General features: G+C 34.8%; 1 non-coding gene and 1 pseudogene across 1 annotated transcript; both read right to left on the bottom strand.

The window, feature by feature from the left end:
• The window catches only part of LOC132424347 (large ribosomal subunit protein uL1m pseudogene), a 48,698-nt pseudogene extending 28,570 nt beyond the window's left edge, over window positions 1-20,128 (bottom strand).
• Window positions 17,325-17,488, bottom strand: LOC132425216 (U1 spliceosomal RNA). The gene has a single exon (XR_009519404.1). It is a non-coding gene; the product is annotated as a U1 spliceosomal RNA (small nuclear RNA).
• Window positions 20,129-21,195: the final 1,067 nt, after the last annotated feature.

The raw sequence follows: 21,195 nt of genomic DNA, 5'->3' as shown, positions 1-21,195 counted from the left end.
ATCCATCCATCCATCTCTATAGTTCTCCATTTATTCTGCCATTTATTTTGATAATGCTAAACATATTATATAGTCAATTTTCAGTTCTATTATTAAAAAGAAATAGGAAGAAACCCTACTCATTTAGAATAATAGATAAAAACTAACTACAGATAAAAAGGACAATAATAATAAATGCTTTAAGTCTGAAAGAACTAATAAATTACCTTCCTTTAGACAGTGTCTAACATATCATTCTGAGAAACTTTCTCTGAGAATTTTTAAGATCCTTACAAATTCCTTCAGTGTAGTTACCAGTGTTGTGAGAGAGGTAACTAATAAACTGGATACAAAGGGAAACTCAGCCTAATACAACTAAAAAAGATATTGTTAGTTATGTATACATTTCAGTCACTTATTTTTATGTACAAAATGAGTAATTTTTTTCCTAGAGAGACATCATATTATTAAATCCTGGAACTCGCCTCTGAAATATCTTATTATTAATTTTAACTAAGTGGATTATTTTATATATTAATAATGCTATTAATTCACATTTTTCACAAAGTTGAATATACATGGCAATCTATACACACATTGTATTAGCAGTGGTTTACATATCTGTAACTGATAATAGTAAAGGAAGTATTGGTGATGATTTCAGATCTTGATGAACCAAAATATATAGTTTATTAAGCACAAAATTTTTATTTCTTCATATCAAAATGTAATTAATCAAACATAGCTCGAAGTATTTAAAGTGTTTTTTCAAAAGCATAAAATTTAACAGAAAATCCAAGTTTCAGATGATTACATTGAACAATTCAAAATTAAGGTTTTAGTAACTGATGAGTAAGTAGTACAATTAGAGTCCATGAGCATGGCTGATTCTAGCAAATATCTTCACTCTGTTCAAAACTAGGGAGTTGGCTCAAACACAGGAAAAAGAATTTTCAAGCAATAAGAGGAAAGGAACTAGCATGCTAAAATGATCTAGAACTTACCAATCATAACTAAATTAAATCTATCATCATTGGTGACAAAGAGTTGGCAGTCATGCTCACTCTTAGCATTCTCTCACTTAGCATAATATTTATGAATCTGTTTAGTTCTTAAAAGGCTTAAGTATGATGAAAGAAAATCAAGAGATGGTCATTTCTCCATGCCATACATGCATAAATGAAGCATGCATGCATATTTTAAATAAAAATTGTCTGAAAAGCCTTGATTGAAATGTCTTTGCAAATATATTTCTGCCCTCTTAATTTTGTCATTACATATGCAAAACTTGTTTCTTTTGGCCTGTTTCTTCATGATTTTGCTATTTTGTGACAATTTGCTATTTTGTGAAAATTTTAAAAAATTCTGCCCAATAGGAAAGACATACTCTGCCCTTCATAAAACAACACAGAAAATGTTTATATTTCCAAGCCTGAAAGAAATGATTTGAAATTAATGACATTTGTTCCAAGAGAAGTCAATAGATCACAAGTCACAGAAGTTAATTTAATTGATTCTGGGAGTTTATCATAACTGAGACTGGTGAAGTTCCCCAACTCCCTCCTCCCATTCAATATTTTTCCCCCTAGGCTATATGATTATTTTCAAATCAAAATTTCTTAGGTTATCTGAGTTTTGCCTGGCATTCATGCAAGATGTTGTCTTTGTTTCTAAGCATGAGAGCTTATGACAGTGTAACACACTTTTTAAACATGTTTCCTTTAATAATTTGAAAGGTATAATGTATTAATACTACTCAGTGTGTGAGAGTTTATAAGAATTATATCCATTAATGGGGGACTTATTTAGACTAATAGTACCCACTTCCCACTGAGTTTATTTTGACCCAATTTTTCCTTTACACAATATAGAATTGGTGGTTAAATGATTTCTCTGCTAAAAAACCCAGCAGATTAACTAGTCATTATATTTATATAAATGGAATAACACACTTGAAAAAGACTGGGAGCTCTAAAACACTCTAAAGTGTCAATTATTATTATATTTTGTTACACCTTCACACTTTAGGAAGTAGTCAGCCTAGCTGATCTCAGTACCAATTAGTGAGATAACTTCATTTATTTTCTCACCTGACCCATTATAAAATTTAAAACATAATTCACTGACTTTATATCATGGGACTGTTATAAGAATAAATTTCAGTTATAGGTATATGGAAGTATTTAGAAAATACATAGCTTAACTTATGCTATTTTTTTTCTCCCCAAGTATTTTAATATTGAATTTGTTTTTATCTATGCATGAAAGCTCATTTATAAATAAACAACAGATTTGATTTTCTTTTCTAAAGTTAGAAACACTGTAACCAAAATTTTAAAGAAATATTTGTTGGTTGAATTTTATATGTGAATACATTTTAGCTCTAGTCTCAAAATATTTAAGGTTGGATTTATATATATTTACCTTTTTATCCCATTTGTTGAGAAAAAAATTATGGCTGATCATTTACTAATATGTAAATAACTTTTGTTACTTCATAGCTGACATTAGAAATATCTTAACCTTTTATAACATTTTACTGTTAACCTGGTTACTTTCATTTAAATCACCTCTTCGTTCACTGATTGTTTTCAAATATAAGTAATTATTGAATCTATATTATATGCCAGATGCTGTGTTTAACTTATTGTCAACTGTACTATAAAGATAAGTAGGTAAAGCATTACTGTTTTATTTTTTAGGTGGACTGAGGATCTGGAATGTTGTTATTTCCAAAACAACTTACAGATAATAAGTACCAGATTCGGGACATAGAATATTAATCCAGTATACTTTCCAATACAGCATGGAGTCATGAAGGTTTATTGTTCTTGGAAACACTCTTTTTCTTTCTGTAGCAAAAACATTGGGTTTAAAATGTATTAATTTTATTAGAAATTTTAATAGAAAATGCACTATATAATTGGCTTTTACACAGTAAAAACCAAGCAGTTTATAACTCTGATCATTCTTAATTTCAGTTTAAGAATCAAGAAGACTCTTAGTTAATCAAGAAGATATTACCTAACTGTGCATTTGAATCCAGACAAAAGTTTAAATATGTGATTTGATTAAAGCTTATTCAAAAATGTTTCTAATAGGTGTTAACATTTATTTTATAAAGGACTTTATAAGTACTTGTCATGGAAACTAGCAGCTTTCCCTCATTTCAATCCCGCCATGCCCAGAAGATATTTTAACCCTTTCTGGCTGTAGTTCTTCTGACAATTTCCTCCGTAAATCTAAATAATGTGTTTAACTTCAATTAGGTATGAAAATCCTAAAAATATTAGCAAATCTAACCCGTACATATGTGTGTGTCTACATCATATATAAATATGATATACATGTATACATATGATATCATATACATATATAATGTACATAATATTTCAAATACACATATATGTGGAGTTAAGAAAATATATCATGAAAGTAAGGGTGGTTTGACATTCAAAAGTCAATGTCGTTCACTGCATTCACATAATAATGGAGAAAATCATTTTTATGATGATAAAACTAACAGTTAACAGCACTGTTGCTTAAAGACAGGTAAAATACGAAGAGAAAAGAACTTTCTCAATGTGATAAAGGGATTCTATTTCTTAAAATGTTATAAGAAATGAACATTTTCATAATTATGTGAAAGATAAGGTCATGACTCATCAAAGAAATTCTAATTAAATTCACAATGGGATAAAAGTACAAGGCCACACCACTGTCAAAATGAAAGAAAGAAAGAAAGAAAGAAAGAAAGAAAGAAAGAAAGAAAGAAAGAAAGAAAGAAAGAAAGAAAGAAAGAAAGAAAGAAAGAGAGAGAGAGAAAGGAAGGAAGGAAGAAAGAGAGAGAGAGAAAGAAAATCTTGGCATGTGTCTGACTGGGGAGAGCCTGACAATGCCAAGTGAGGGAGAGGATATGGAGTAAATGGACCTTCCATACCTTCCTAATGAGCGTGTCAACTTGTACAACCACTTTGCAAAACTGTTGGCAATATTTTCTAAGCCTGAACAAGAAATTCCACTAACGTCTCTGTAGTCAACAGAGATGTGCACATAGTTCCAAAAAAGCATGTGCAGAACCATTCCTAATAGTCACTAAGCAGAAACTGTTCAAATACACAGATCTTTGTGATTCTATCTGAATATTTTCAATTGCTATTTCCAATCGAAAAATTCTCTGTTGTGATGACTTTAGCTCATTGTTAAACTCATCTATTGAGATCTGAATTCCCAATATTTTATTCATTACATTACTATTATTTCATTTGATTTGTCAAGTATATTTCAATTCTCTGATGAAAATTTCCCATGTTTTGTTTATTTTAACCATTTTCTCTCATTTGGCATATATATGATTATGCATTATACATAACATATATTATAAATATTTCAAAGTTCTTGCCAGATAACTCATATTTGATCATCTGAGGACTGGTTTTTGATCATATGATCCTTTTTCTTATCATAACAGATTATTTTTGATGAAATGTTGCAACCCTGTACAAAAAGCATAGAAAAATTTTGCATGAGATTTCTTTTCAGAGAGAAGATGCCAGGGGACAGATAAGTTGTCTGTTTAGTTTCATAGATACATAGATGGAGAAGACTTGTGTCCCAAGAGTTATACACAATGGATTCTACCCAGAAGTCTGATGTACTCTGATTTAAGTGATTTAGATGATGAAATTTTAGACTGTTGAGATGAAAAGATTTAGGACTTTGAACTATTGTTGTAATAGGAAGAGGTTTTGTGGTAAAAGTATTTTGCATTTGGGAGGGACAAGTATCATTGCAGGCCAGAATGTGGCCTGTGTTAGGCAGAATTCTAAGATGTCTCCAAGATTCATGTTCCTGGTGTACATGCCTTGCATAATCCTTGGAACAATAGATATAATGGATTTTACTTCCATTCATTAGATTTTGTTAGATGGCATAATTGACCTTAAGACAGGGAGATTCTCTAGGTAAGTCTGACATAATCACATGAACCCTTTAAAAACAGAATTTACCAGGCTGGTTGCAGATAAGAAAGTCAGAGTTTCAAAGCATAAGAAGGACTAAATATACCATTGTTGACTTGAACGAAGTGGGACAAGTACCATGAACCTGGCCTCTCGCAGCTGAGAGTGGACCCTGGTGGTCAGCCAGTAAGAAAACTGGAAAACTGGCATCTCAGTCTTAAAAATGCAAGGAACTAAATTCTGCCAATAAGAATGAGCCTCCAGAAAAGAACTCAGGCAGGCTGACACTATGCCTTCAGGCTTTTGACACAAGCAGAGAGCCCAGCCATGCCATTTCAGACTTCTGATCTACAGAACAGAACTGTGATAATGTTTCAAAACAGTAAATGCGTGGTAATTTGTTATGAAGCAATTGAGAACTATTACAGAAGACTTACACTTTCCTTTAGTAAACTGATAGAGGGGGACCTGATTACTTAAAACCAATTAACAATGGGGCAGAAGAGCAGCTGGTTTGCAGTTCCACCATTATGCTCTGAGGGCACCGTCCTGCAGGGATGCTCAACCAGAGTTTTAAGTGTTCACCATGGCCTCTCCTCTTGGCCGTTCCAAAATCTTAATCTTTATCTTCTCAGTAGCATACAGTTGCCCAAAACTCCTAATTGCTTGGCTAATTAGCCTTCTGGCTTGTGCAGGTTCAGAATTCAGCAGATGTCTTGACGAAATCCGACAGAGTTTGGGTATCTCACTAGTAGTTTCTTACTATTCCGTCACTGACCTGATCCTCAGATGCCTGTCCTGAGTCTAGAATCAGCCAAGGCCCTGAAGGAAAATATACATAAAAATATTAGCTCACAGGTCCATGGGATTTGCTTTTTCTTTTCATTTACCTCCTCCAATTTTCTTTGCCTCAGCAGTGCTAAGTTGCCTTGATACAGAAAGATTTTTGTGTTTTTATCTTTTACAGAGTTGTGTTCAGCAGAAACATTCATTGCTCTGTCACTGGTTTGTGATACACAAGTGACATCGTAATGTCATGTATAATGTTGTATACAAAATATATTAATTTAATAAAAATATATTACTTTATATAAGGAGAATAACATATTTATGTCAAAATGCATATTGATTAAGTCTGAAGGGGAATGGTATAAAGTGTAATTAAAAACATTTTTGTCTGCTTGAACAACTAGGATTTTGGAGGCTATTGTTTTACAGTTAAACTCAGATGTTCAAGCTATTTTTACAGAATAATAAGTGGTAGCGATGGAGAAGACACTCACGACTTCACCCCCCTTCATCACTTGGTGACAGAACTCTAACTTAGTGCCCCCAGGTACACCACCACAGACTGAATTTGGATTTCTTTCTTCCTTTTTTCCCCTTTTTCTTTTTCTTTCTTTCTTTCTTTCTTTCTTTCTTTCTTTCTTTCTTTCTTTCTTTCTTTCTTTCTTTCTTTCTTTCTTTCTTTTTTTCTTTCTTTCTCTTTTTTCTTTCTTCCTTCCTTCCTTTCTTTCTTTTTCTTTCCTTCCTTCTTTCTTTCTCTCTCTCTCTGTCTCATATGAAATTCTTGTTTTTAACAAAATCTCCATATATAAAAAAAAAGAAAAAGAAAGAGAGAGAGAACAAGTTTCTGGCAAGGTGGAGCAATTGGAACCCTTGCTTACTGTTGGTTCAGAATGCAAAATGGTGCAGCTGCTACAGAATACAATATGGAAGTTCCTCAGTAAATTCGAAATACAATTATTATATGATCCAGCAATCTAGCTTCTGGGTATTTGTCCAGAAGAATTGAAATCAAGATCTTGAAGAAATATCTGCACTTCTGTGGTTATTTCTGCACTGTTCACAATAACCAAGCCATGGAAACAACTAAAATGTCCATCGACAGATGAAGGGATAAAGAAAATGTGATAGGGCTTCCCTGGTGGCATAGTGGTTGAGAATCTGCCTGATAATGCAGGGGACACGGGTTCGAGCCCTGGTCTGGGAGGATCCCACATGCCGTGGAACAACTAGGCCCATGAGCCACAACTACTGAGCCTGCGCGTCTGGAGCCTGTGCTCCGCAACAAGAGAGGCCGCGATAGTGAGAGACCCGTGCACCACCATGAAGAGTGGCTCCCGCTTGCCACAACTAGAGAAAGCCCTCGCACAGAAACGAAGACCCAACACAGCAAAAATAAATAAATTAATTAATAAACTCCTACCTCCAACATCTTCTTTAAAAAAAAAAAAAGAAAAGAAAATGTGGTATATACATACAATGAAATATTTTTAAGGCTTATATAAAGAAGAAAATCCTGTGAAATATGACAACATGAATGAACCTGGAAGACATTATCCTAAGTGAAATAAGCCAGTCACAGAAGGACAGATCCTGTTTGATTTCACTGATATAAGGTATCTAAAATAGTCAATTTTTTAGAAGCAGAGAGCAGAACTGTGGTTGCCAGGAGCAGGAATTAGGGGAAGGGGAGGGTGTTACTCAGTGGGTGTAAATTTCTTTAATGCAAGATAAATGTGAAACTCTGCTGTACAACATTGGGCCTGTAGTTAACGATCTTGCTTTGTACACTTAAAACTTTGTTAAGAGGGTAGAGATCTCATCTCAAGTGTTCCTACCACAATAAAATAAAAATTAGAATTTAAAAAAACACAATTAAAATTTTACTTTCATTCATCCTTTTCATTCACTGACAGATATCTGAATGTCATTTCTGACTAAGTCATGAAACAACAACAAAACATCTTGTTTTGTAATTGTGGTGTCAGAAACCTCACTATTCTATAAAGTCCTTTGTTATACTACCCTTAAATAGATTAGGTCCTATGTTGCTCTTTTTAACATTTATTAAATATTTTCTTCATATTATATACCATTAAATATTTTATTGCCATGTTATGATGTAATTGCTATATAAAAACTGAACAATGTCACAGAAACTATTAGAAAATTTTAATTCACAATGAGTTACAAATGCTCTTTTCAGTTTTTTTTATGTGCAGGAAATAAAGCAAACTACGTCAAGAGAAGATCAGTGTATGTTTTTTCTTAGGTCAGCTTTTACAGGCTTATCTTATTTTCTTTCAGAGACTCTATGAGAAGTGTCTAAGCCTGTCAGGACCAAGATCTTAGACAACCTCTACATAGAGAGGAGGAATGGAGGGAACCAGAAGGGGATGCTTCTAGAAAGAAAGAGTAGAGATCTTTGCTCATAAATCTACAGTTACCAAAAAGAACACCACCAACTTCCAATATCGTCTTTTGCCACTTATTTGTAGAAATGTGAAGGCAGGAAGTTACTTAGCTATTTCCTTAATGGAGAATAAAATGTTAAATTTACATATTCACCAGGGAGCAATCTTATTTAAATTTTATTTCAAACCAAACAACAAGTTATCACCACAATAAGTGGAATAATAATAGCAGTGAATAAAGAATGTTAGCTAATGTTTATTAATTATATGGCACTTTGCTTAGACTTTACTGGCAGCAACTTTAGCGAGCTAACACCAAGAATTTAAAATCATTTTATACGTTATATAACTGGAGCTTAGACAAATTAAAGACTTGCCTAAGATCATTCAAGTTGCATGTGGCATTGAAGAGTTTTGTAGATTCCTGACCCCAAGAGCACAGTAACTAGTGTGTAGTGGGACTTCACCACAACTACCAGTATTTAAACCTAATAGAATAGAACTCACATTTGCCTTTTGAAATGTGAATATTCTGCAAAAAAGTTTCAACATTGAAACACACGTAGCTTTAGAAGAACTTTAGATACTGCTTGTGTAGAAAAGCTATACAGCCTTTTAGATTTAGTTGGAAAATGTATGCAATGAATACAAAATCAAAATAATTGTCTTCCCCATGAGAGTAAATATACTGTTAAATATATCTTTGTGTCTGGGGTATTTTTTACCACATTAGAGAGAGAGTAATCCATCAATAATACATTGGGCTTTTTTAAAGGAAGTAGAAAATTTGTTAATTCCAAAGGGGCAAGTAGACAATAAATGAGTAGTGAAACTGTGAAATACAGTTAACACTAACAAAGTTAGAAGCCTGCAGCTGTTTCCAAAATTGAGTAAATTGCAGAGAATAAATGGTACTAGATACTGTTCACTTAGATTTTCTTTCCTTTTCTTGTTTTCTTTTTCATTTTTTTTTTTTTTTTAATTCCCCTAAGCATCAGAAAAAAAGAAGAACAACAGGCTGAATCCTAGTGTGATCTTGACTTTTTGGATAGAGCATCTGTTGATTTTTGAGCTTGTCCATTTGAGTGGGTGATTGATTATGCTACTCAGGGTCAAGGAGAGACAACACTGCTGTGCTGGCTGACAGCAGCCATGGGTCTATAGCTAGATTTGTTCACATTGAGTTGAGTTCCTAGTCTCAGGCTAAAATAAGCATGACATTTCTAACAGAATTTTTGTTTTTTTTTAATAAATTGATATTCATGCTCTCTATTAAAATGAGCACAGGATGTATTGCTTTGTTGTTCATTACAAACATATGTAAAGTGATTCATTATTAAAACCTTAGTGAAGATTACCTATTTTTCCTTTAAAAATTTGAAGAGCTTTATTGAGGTATAATTGATATATTAAAAACTGCACATTTAGTATTCACCATTTGATGAGTTTAGACATATAAACAAGTAAATGCCAGTAAAACCATTACTACAAAGTGATAGCCAGAGGTAACACCTCTAAAAGTTTCCTTGTGACCCTTTGATTGATGTAGTGGTAAGAGTACAGCATGAGATGTATCCTCTTAAATTTGTAAGTTCACAATACAGTACTGTTAACTACAGGCACTACGTTGTTTAGCTGGTCTCTAGAACTTATTCATCCTGCATTACAGGATTTTTTTTACCCATTGAACAACATGTCCTCATATCCCCCATTCCTCCAGGCCCTGGCAACCACCATTCCACCTTCCACTTAGCAGTGTTTGTTCTTCTGTGACTGGCTTATATCACTTAGGGTAGTATCCTCTAGGTTCATTCATGTTGTCATGTAGCACAGGATTTTTTTCTTTTTATTTTAAGACTGAATAATATTCCACTGTATGTATAACCACCTTTTAAAAATCCATTTATCTGTTGATGGACATCTGGATTGTTTTCACGTTTTGGCTATAGTAAATAATGCTGCAATGAACATGGGAGTGCAGATACCTCTTCGAGATCCTGACTTTAATTCTTTTGAATAAATACACTGAAGTTGGTAGACTGCTTTTTAATTTTTAATCATTACAGCACTATCTTTGGAGTATTTGATAGAACAGGCAATGCTTATAGGGAAATACATTTTACAAACTCTAGAAGAATCTGAATTGGCAGGTTTAGCCCCAAAGCTGATCTTTTCCTATTTGTTGTCATCTACAAGCCAGCCTACTTTAAATATGGTAGATAGTTTGTTCCACATGTTTGTTTTGAACAAGTATTCACTTCCTGTGTTTCAAGAATCTGTGAAAGAGCTAAATTTCAAAAATTGTTGCATTTGTATCTTAGAACATTTGTCTAATTGTCTTCTTGGCTTGACCCCTGAGGCAAAGCAGAGTCTAAATATAAAACATATAAATAAATATGCATATAAATTTATATTGTAAATAGTATATATTAAATATATAATAACTACATAATATATTATAAACATATTGTATAAATATTAAATATAAATAGTACATAATATATATTTTATTATATATAGTAAAAAGCATATTTATATTACATAGCATACATATTTACATTATATATTCATATATAAATATAAATCACATGCAATTAATAATTCATATTAATTAGATGATCTCTGTGTTACTCTTTGAATTAATGAAAATGGATTATTTCACAGAAGTAATATGAACTTAAATTAAAGGAAGAGTGGAAAAATGAACAATTTTATCTTTTAAATTGGATCTTCCCCATGGATTTTTTTTTTAATGGGTAGCAGTTTCTCACACCTGCCCCTATTGAGATCACTTCCAACTCAGATGATTGAACTGAAAAAACAAGACAACTCCGCAGGAGCAAGTAATTTCTCTCCTCTGTTCATTCCCGCATCCTTGGCTCACATACAGGGCCTATTACAGGACAGGTTCTCATTGCAAATTTGTTGGCTAGATTGAATGAATTAGTTTTCTTGTATGCTTTAGTTTCTTATCAAGGGTATTTTTGTTTTTTTGTCTGAGGTGAAGTAGTTGAATCCTCAGGTAGATAGTGCTTAGAGATAAGTTGGAAGTGGAAATGTGCCCAATAAAAATGAGTAACTGAGCTGAAAATAAAGTTATTTTTTATCCAGGCACTTCTGTGAGTTTTTGAAAGCATTTGCAAGGCTTTTGGTGAAAATATACATAAAGAGGTAACAAAAAGGGACCTAAGTTGGACAGTATTTTTAAGACATTTGAAAAATCAGTTTGCAATGAATTCTGAAGTCAGAATACATATATAGCTAGACTCCATTAGAGTGAATTGAAAGTTCCAATTTTGGCTTTCCAAGTTTGATCTAGTCATTCTATAGAGACAGCACAGCATTTTGAAGTGTTTCACCAATTAACTTTAAGCAATCTGTGCAGTTTTTATTAATATTTCCAACAAGGCTACAAAAATCCTATCGCTAATGAGATCAAAGTGTGCTTCAAACTTGATGCAAGACTGCCATCTTCAAACACAGGAGAACACTATGATGCCATCACACTGCAAATCAACTCACTGGCTCTTTACAAATGTAAGAGAGCAAGGTAGGGAATTAGGAAAATAACAGGGTGAAATTTGGATACAAATTTCAGTTTCTTTCCTAAATTATTAGCTATATAAACAAGAAAATATCTACTCTATTTGCATGTCCTACTAATAGATTTCCTAAACACCATATTCATTACTATTTCGTGATAGAATAATGTCTTGGAAAAACTCTGTTAATAGGAAACCCAGTTTACATCTCAGATTTAGCAAGACAGAAACCTGTCAGCAGATAGAAGGGATATCTAGGAAAAGATACAGGTTGTCTAAAAAAACATCAGGCCTGCTTGTAGGTGATTCACACTTTAACTTCCCCCATTCACTTTCTTCCCCAGCTGGGTTTCATATTTGGTTCAAACATAATGAGACATTCTATATCATCTAGGACTGCACTAGCATATTCTTTCAATTAAATTTAAATTATAGTTGCATACCTGGCTTTTAGAGTTTCTCTTTCAAAGTCCTTTGCCTATTCAATGAGGAATTTTTATCCACAAGTAACATTATTTTCAAGGTATTTTCAATAATTGACTCTTTAATGTTGTGGAAATAAAAGTAATGATGTTGAACCCAGGCTTAACTTAATGCTTGCTGTACTGACTGCTACCAATAATCAAATGAAGTGTTTAACCTTCTAGAATGGTCTCTGAATTTGCTATTAATGGTGAATATTTCATGAACTAGTAAATCAGAAAGCTCTTACATTAAAGAGTCTGTGGAAAATGAAAATCTCCCTTAATATTTGATTTTGAATTAATTATAGGAAAACTGATTATTAACACAAATTAACTTATTTGAAGTGACTTATTTAATTGCGAATAGAGTTGTCGTTTGCTATTCCCTGGGGACTGGTTCCAAGACCCTCCTCAGATACCAAAATTTTAGGATGCTCAAGTCCCATAGTTGGCCCTCGCAACCCACAGTTCCACATCTGTGGATTCAACCAACTACAGATCATGTAGTGCTGTAGTATTTAAAACAAAACAAAACAAAACAAAAAACAAGTGTAAGTGCACCCGTGTAGTTCAAACTTATGTTGTTCAAAGATCAACTGCACTTAAATAGACATTAAATACATGTAACAAACATTATGTGATTTCAAATAAAATGCTCCTGAATTGATTCAACCTGCATGTGGTAGGCACCAATTATGTGTCAATCATGGTGCCCAGGACTAGAACACAATGAAGAATGAGAGACTTGAGTTTTACTTGTAAAAAGCTAGCATTCTAAGGGCTTCCCTTCCATTTTCTTGTTGATTTGCCTCTATAAAATAATGAAACAATTTAAAAGCTAACTAAACAATATGTGGATTAATACTGAAGCTCTTTTCAGAAATATTATTAAATTTCAACTAACTACTAAATCCCAATACTGTTTTTTTACTCTTCTTATCATCATTATTATTTTAAAAAAGAAGTAAAATGTACAAATAACACTAGTAATAAATAATCATTAATAGCTACTGCAATATTCACAATTCTTTACTTTATGATATTAAAAAATATATAGTCCTGATGTATAACCCTGGGTAAGATTATTTTCTCTAATTCTTCTCTAGAAGTCAATATAATTTGTTGCATAAAGAAATTCTTAAAATTCCAAATTGTTTTTTTTCCAGTTTGATATGTAATGAATAACCTAAGTAATTTCCCAGACTTCCTCATGTTCCACCTGGGTTGAGGGATATTTTACCATTGGGGGGTAGGAGTGGGTAAAATAAAATGAAAGAAGTTAATAGTACTGGCTGAATAAATGAGGTGGAGAGAAAATTTGTGAGGATGACAACCAGACAGTGTAACACACTCACCTCATCCTCTTGGTGCTATCTCATCACTTCTTTGGTATCTTTGCATAAACCATGTTGTTTTCAGGATTATAGAATTTTAGGTATTTTAAGTTCCCTACTAATCTTTAAATCACAATACAATATTTTATCAAAATCTTAATATTAATTGCTCTTTTAAAATGTCAGAGTTTAATTTTAGTTGTAGTTTTATGAATACTAGCAATAATAGTATTAGGGATGGGACTATTAATGATAAAGGTAGTAGTGGTAATATTAGTTATGATTTATTAAGGGTTCACTCTGGCAAAGAATTATGCTGAATTTGCATTCTTTATTACTTGTTATTCATTCACAATGATTGTGACAATTATTATTATTTGGATGAAAGCCATAACATATTTGAAGACATGATGTCTAATGGCCACTGAGAAAACTATCTTGAGTAGACAAATATTCTCTATTGAGTAGAAATTTGAGGCTTTAGATGGGTGTGTTTTGAGAATATTTATGAAACCCAAAAACTTTTCAAAACTATTCTCAAAACACACCCATCTAAAGTCACCAAAGTCATATAGATAATCATGGGAGATTTAGTATTGCAATTCCTGATTTATGATTATCTCCTATTTACGTTTCATAATTTCTTATAAATAGTGCAACGGCAACTTTTGGTTTGAACCCTGTCTATACCACTTATTTTTCACTGATTTGATTTCGGAAAAGTTATTTTAAACCCCTTGTCTCCATTTCTTCATCTTTAAAATGGGTGTATAATAGTCTCTTCATAGGATAATTCTAAGTATCTTAGTTTTAACTAATGAAGGTTTCATTATATTAATTCATTAGAACAGTGTTGAACACAGCATTCTAGAAAGTATTAGCCAGTACTGTTCTAAGACTAAAGGATCCTTTGCTTTAAATAAGTATACAGCTAATCAATATCTGGTATCACTTAGAGATTATATGCTCATAATAGTCAAATAACTGCATTTGCTTATGTTTATATCTAATAGCCTTAGATATTTAGCACATTGTAAATAAGTGGTAGGAAAGGAAATACAGTCAATCCATTTTCTATTTTCACTGTTGGTGGCAAATGCAGGTGAAGAACAATTAAAAACCACAAATTATTTTTATCTATTACACTTTTCTAACTAGAGATAGATTCAAGAATTTAATAGCAAATATATGACCTAGAAAGGTGATGCTACAAAATGTACCCACTAACTCTTTGTCAAATTATCAGTTATTGATGTGCCAACTAAAATATCCTGGAGAAAGAGAATGAGATACATTTGGTGTAAGGTTAGGTTGTTTATTTGAGATGTTTCTGGTTTCTTAAGGTAGGCTTGTATAGCTATAAACTTCCCTCTTAGAACTGCTTTTGCTGCATCCCATAGGTTTTTGGTCATTATGTTTTCATTGTCATTTGTTTCAAGGTATTTTTTGATTTCCTCTTTGATTTCTTCAGTGATCTCTTGGTTATTAAGTAATGTGTTGTTTAGCCTCCATGTGTTTGTATTTCTTACAGAGTTTTTCCTGTAATTGATATCTAGTCTCACAGTGTTGTGGTTGGAAAAGATACTTGATACAATTTCAACTTTCTTAAATTTACCAAGGCTTGATTTGTGACCCAAGATATGCTCTATCCTGGAGAATGTTCCATAAGCACTTGAGAAGAAAGTGTATTCTGTTGTTTTTGGATGGAATGTCCTATAAATATCAATTAAGTCCATCTTGTTTAATGTATCATTTAAAGCTTGTGTTTCCTTATTTATTTTCATTTTGGATGATCTGTCCATTGGTGAAAAGTGTGGTGTTAAAGTCCCCTACTATGATTGTGTTACTGTCGATTTCCACTTTTATGGTTGTTAGCATTTGCCTTATGTATTGAGGTGCTCCTCTGTTGGGTGCATAAATATTTACAATTGTTATATCTTCTTCTTGGATTGATCCCTTGATCATTATGTAGTGCCCTTCTTTGTCTCTTGTAATAGTCTGTTTTAAAGTCTATATTTTCTGATATGAGAATTGCTACTCCAGCTTTCTTTTGGCTTCCATTTGCATGGAATATCTTTTTCCATCCCCTTACTTTCAGCCTGTATGTGTCCTTAGGTCTGAAGTGGGTCTCTTCTACACTGCATGTATACAGGTCTTGTTTTTGTATCCATTCAGCCAGTCTATGTCTTTTGGTTGGAGCATTTAATCCATTTACATTTAAGGTAATTATGGATATGTATGTTCCTATTACCATTTTCTTAATTGTTTTGGGTTTATTATTGTAGGTCTTTTCCTTCTCTTGTGTTTCCTGCCTAGAGAAGTTCCTTTAGCATTTGTTGTAAAGCTGGTTTGGTGGTGCTGAATTCTCTTAGCTTTTGCTTGTCTGTAAAGCTTTTAATTTATCTGTCAAATCTGAATGAGATCCTTGCTGGGCAAAGTAATCTTGGTTGTAGGTTTTTCTCTTTCATCATTTTAAATATGTCCTGCCACTCCCTTCTGGCTTGCAGAATTTTTGATGAAAGATCAGCCGTTAACCTTATGGGGATTCACTTATGTGTTACTTTTTGTTTTTCCCTTGCTGTGTTTAATATTTGTTCTTTGTATTTAATTTTTGACAGTTTGATTAATATGTGTCTTGGCATGTTTCCCCTTGGATTTATCCTGTATAGGACTCTCTGTGCTTCCTGGATTTGATTTACTATTTCCTTTCCCACGTTAGGGAAATTTTCAACTATAATCTCTTCAAATATTTTCTCAGTCCCTTTCTTTTTCTCTTCTTCTTCTGGGACCCCTATAGTTCTAATGTTGGTGTGTTTAATGTTGTCCCAGAGGTTTCTGAGACTGTCCTCAATTATTTTCATTCTTTTTTCTTTATTCTGCTTGGCAGTAGTTATTTCCACTATTTTATCCTCCAGGTCACTTATCCATTCTTCTGCCTCAGTTATTCTGTTATTGATCCCTTCTAGAGAATTTTTAATTTCATTTATTGTGTTGTTCATCTCTGTTTGTTTGCTGTTTAGTTCTTCTAAGTCCTTGTTAAATGTTTCTTGTATATTCTCCATTGTATTCCCAAGATTTCATCTTTACTATCATTATTCTGAATTCTTTTTCATGTAGACTGCCTATTTCCTCTTCATTTGTTAGGTCTGGTGGGTTTTTCCCTTGCTCCTTCATCTGCTGTGTGTTTCCCTGTCTTCTCATTTTGCTTAACTTACTGTGTTTGGAGTCTCCTTTTCACAGGCTGCAGGTTCGTAGTTCCCATTGTTTTTGGTGTCTGTCCCCAGTGGCTAAAGTTTGTTCAGTGGGTTGTGTAGGCTTCCTGGTGGAGGGAACTAGTGCCTGTGTTCTGGTGGATGAGGCTGTTTCTTGTCTTTATGGTGGGCAGGTCTACGTCTGGTGGTGTGTATTGGGGTGTCTGTGGCCTTATTATGATTTTAGGCAGCCTCTGTGCTAATGGATGGGTTGTGTTCCTGTCTTGATAGTTGTTTGGCATACGGTGTCCTGCACGGTAGCTTGCTGGTCGTTGAGTGGAGCTGGGTCTTGCCATTGAGATGGAGGTCTCTAGGAGATTTTCACCATTTGATATTATGTGGAGCTGGGAGGTTTCTTGTGGACCAGTGTCCTGAACTTGGCTCTCCCACCTCAGTGGCACAGCCCTGATGCCTGGCTGGAGCACCAACAGCCTGTCCTCCACACAGACAAGCTCAGAATAAAAAGGAGAAAAAAAAAAAGAAAGAAAGAAGAAGATAGAATAAAATAAAATAAAGTAAAATAAAAGAAAATAAAGTTACTAAAATAAAACATAAATAATAGTTATTAAGAAAACATTTTTTTTTTCTTTTTTCAGGGGAAAGCGTGAACGCAGTCCCCCACTACCACAAATTATGCAGTCGAGTTTCCCACATTTGGGGAATTCGCAGGGGTCAGCACATCTGGAGTGCAATGGATAAGCCCCTCCCTCGGAAAACCACCTTTGTGATCATGGTATCTCCCCTGCCAGGTAAGTATAGAAAATAAAATTTTTTAATTAAAAAAAAACTGAAACAAAAACAAACAAACAAAAAAAACGGACAGACGGAACCCTAGGACAAATGGTTAAAGCAAAGCTATACAGACAAAATCACACACAGAAGCATGCACATACATACTCACAAATAGAGAAAAAGGGGAAAAAAAAAACCCCATATATCATTGCTCCCAAAGTCCACATCCTCAATTTGGGATGATTCGTTGTCTATTCAGGTATTCCACAGATGCAGGTACATCAGGTTGATTGTGGAGATTTAATCCTCTGCTCCTGAGGCTGCTGGGAGAGATTTCCCTTTCTCTTCCTTGTTCGCACAGCTCCTGGGGTTCAGCTTTGGATTTGTACACGCCTCGGCCTGTAGGTCGCCTGAGGGCATCTTTTCTTCACTCAGACAGGACGGGGTTAAAGGCGCAGCTGATTTGGGGGCTCTGGCTCACTCAGGCCGGGGGGAGGGAGGGGTACGGATGCGGGGTGAGCCTGCGGCAGCAGAGGCCAGCGTGACATTGCAAAAGACTGAGGTGCGCAGTGTGTTTCCTCGGAAAGTCTCTGGATCACAGGACCCTAGCTGTGGTGGGCTGCACAGGCTCCCCGGAAGCAGGGTGTGTGGATAGTGAGATGTGCTTGCACACAGGCTTCTTGGTGGCGGCAGCAGCAGCCTTAGCGTTTTATGCCCGTCTCTGGGGTCCATGCTGTTAGCCGCGGCTCGTGCCCGTCTCTGGAGCTCCTTTAAGCAGCGCTCTGAATCCTCTCTCCTTGCGCACCAGGAAACAAAGAGGCAAGAAAAAGTCTGTTGTCTCTTAGGCAGTTCCAGACTTTTCCCGGACTCCTTCCCGGCTAGCCATGGCGCCCTAGCCCCCTTCAGGCTGTGTTCACGCCGCCAACCCCAGTCCTCTCCCTGGGATCCGACCTCCGAAGCCCGAGCCTCAGCTCCCAGCCCCCGCCCGCCCCGGCGGGTGAGCAGACAAGCCTCTCGGGCTGGTGAGTGCTGGTCGGCACCGATCCCCTGTGCAGGAATCGATCTGCTTTGCCCTCCACACCCCTGTGGCTGAACTCTCCTCCGTGGTCCCGAAGCTCCCCCCTCCGCCACTAGCAGTCTCCGCCCGCGAAGGGGCTTCTAGTGTGTGGAAACCTTTCCTCCTTCACAGCTCCCTCCCAGAGGTGCAGGTCCCGTCCCTATTCTTTGTCTCCTTTTTTTCTTTTTTCTTTTGCCTTACCCAGGTATGTGGGGGAGTTTCTTGCCTTTAGGGAAATCTGAGGTCTTCTGCCAGTGTTCAGTAGGTGTTCTGTAGAAATTTTTCCACATGTAGATGTATTTCTGGTGTATTTGTGGGAAGGAAGGTGATCTCCACATCTTGCTCTTCTGCCATCTTGAAGCTCCTCTCCCTAGTTATATTGATGAAACACAATTCTAATATCGCTTTATGAAAGGTGTCATAAAATGCTACTTATTGCGTTTAGCTTATGTAAATTTCTTGTGCTGTTGTTTATAAGGATAAGTAATTCATGTCTGATACTTCATATGCGACCAACTAATGCAATATTTTGAATGACATATAAGGGCAAATAAAGACTAAACTATTACAAGAAAAAAAAAACAAAAACAGATGAGGTCTGTTTTATCCAACCATGTTAGCAGTGGTTTTATCTGTAGTTTTTACATGGTGACATAATAGAAATGAAACAAATGTGGTCTCCACATAAGAAATGTTAGTAGAATGGAAATAACATTGATTGTATAAATATAATATTTTAAATGATTGATGATTTACTTATTAAATTATTAAAAAATATATTCTTCTCGGCTTAGTAAATATGACTATTTCCTGCTGAAACAAAGTTAAGCAAAAATAACTTTACATCTCTCAAGTTTATTATTCAAGTACTATTCAGTGCTCTACATCTCCCAGGTGTTCATGATAATTTATTAAAACTTGTAGCTTTCAGGCAACCATTGGGGCAGGATAAACAGAAGTTATTCAAATTCTTTCTCATCTCTCTTACTAGATTGCAGTGTATGTTGGTAGATGCTAATAAGTTATTTGCTGAAAGTTTCATTTTGGAGAAAGGGGATTGATTTCAGTCAATGCTTTCCAAGGTTTACAAGTTCCTCACTTATATCACACACAAGAAAAGTAGAGTATAAAAGCTTAATCTTTGGATAAGGCTGCAATTGTTGGTGTTTCACTCTTCAGTTGTCAATTGCTTCAGAATAAGCTACTCCAGAATTCAGTAGCTTAGAACACCACCATTTTATTATGTCTTACAATTCTGTGGGTCCAGTGGTGACAGCTCACCTCTTGTAGCCAAGTGTCTGCTTGGCTACAACATTCAATATGACTTCCCTCATGTGCCTAGTGTATTAGATTGGGTGACTGGAAGGCCTTGAGTCTAGATGGAATGCTTTGATTTAGGCCATATTTCCGGAACCTTTCTCAACATCTGCTCAGTTCTTCTCTAGGTGGTTTCTCCACTATCGCTATGTGGGCTTCGTACAGCATGGCAACTTGATTCCACACGGCAGGAATGAAGCTTGCTACACTCTCAGTGCCTGAGCTCAGAAATCCCAAATTTTCACTTGTAATATGGTCCAGCGGTCCAAGGCAGCCACAAAGATGGTCCATATTCGACATGAGGAAAAAGTAAGCTTTGGGTCTTGAACTAGGTACAGAGCATGTGCACAGTAGAGGAGGTGTCATTGGGCAAATTCTTTTGGGACTAATTTGCAAATCCCAAACCAGAATTTCCATCTATTATTCATTTGTTTAATTTTGTGAAAACCTGAAAGTTATCTGGCTTAATTTCATTGAAAAGTATTTACCAGGATCTTACTTGTGCTGTATAGCTAGGTTAGCTTTTGAGAATTTAGCATAGAAGAAAAAAATTTTTGAATAAACATTTTAAAAATAAATTAGGTTCTTATTATAGCTGTTTTTCAATATTTGGGGATTTTTAAAATTCACTTTCAAATAAAACAATAAAGCTTAACTGTTAATGAATGTTAACATTTTAATTTAGAAAAAATCTACAAAATAAAAGCAAAATTAAAACTTTTAAGGGCTTCCCTGGTGGTGCAGTTGTTGAGAGTCCGCCTGCCAATGCAGGGAACACGGGTTCATGTCCCGGTCTGGGAAGATCCCACATGCTGCGGAGCGGCTGGGCCCGTGAGCCATGGCCGCTAAGCCTGCACGTCTGGAGCCTGGGCTCCACAATGGGAGAGGCCACAACAGTGAGAGGCCCACGTTCCATGAAAAAACAAAAACAAAACAAAACAAAACAAAACTTTTAAGAACGTCTCAATTGCTTCAATAGTTCAAGAGCAATTAAATTTCCCAATTTTGAACATCTATTTATTTTCCTTTATATGTTTATAAAGCTCTTTAAAAATATTGTTCTTTATGGTCTTATAAGCATATAAAACACATTCACATAAATGTCTCTTGCTTTTCAAACATTTTTTTTCTTTCATAACGAAATCATTTTGGCAGGTTCTAATTAAATCAATGAACCATAAATACTAGGGCAACGGATCAACTGAAGAATTCTTGCTGTATTCAGTAGAAGTAATTCCTAGGGTTTTGTGTTTAATTCACTTCATTTTACAGGTTCATTAACTATAAAAAAACATCAATTTTATTCAATACTTTTCTTGGCACACTGACTGAATAACTTTCCAAGGATGAGACGTATG

This window comes from Delphinus delphis, chromosome 4, assembly GCF_949987515.2.
Source record: "Delphinus delphis chromosome 4, mDelDel1.2, whole genome shotgun sequence".
Classification (NCBI taxonomy): domain Eukaryota; kingdom Metazoa; phylum Chordata; class Mammalia; order Artiodactyla; family Delphinidae; genus Delphinus; species Delphinus delphis.
This window is presented reverse-complemented; position numbering and strand designations above follow the sequence as displayed.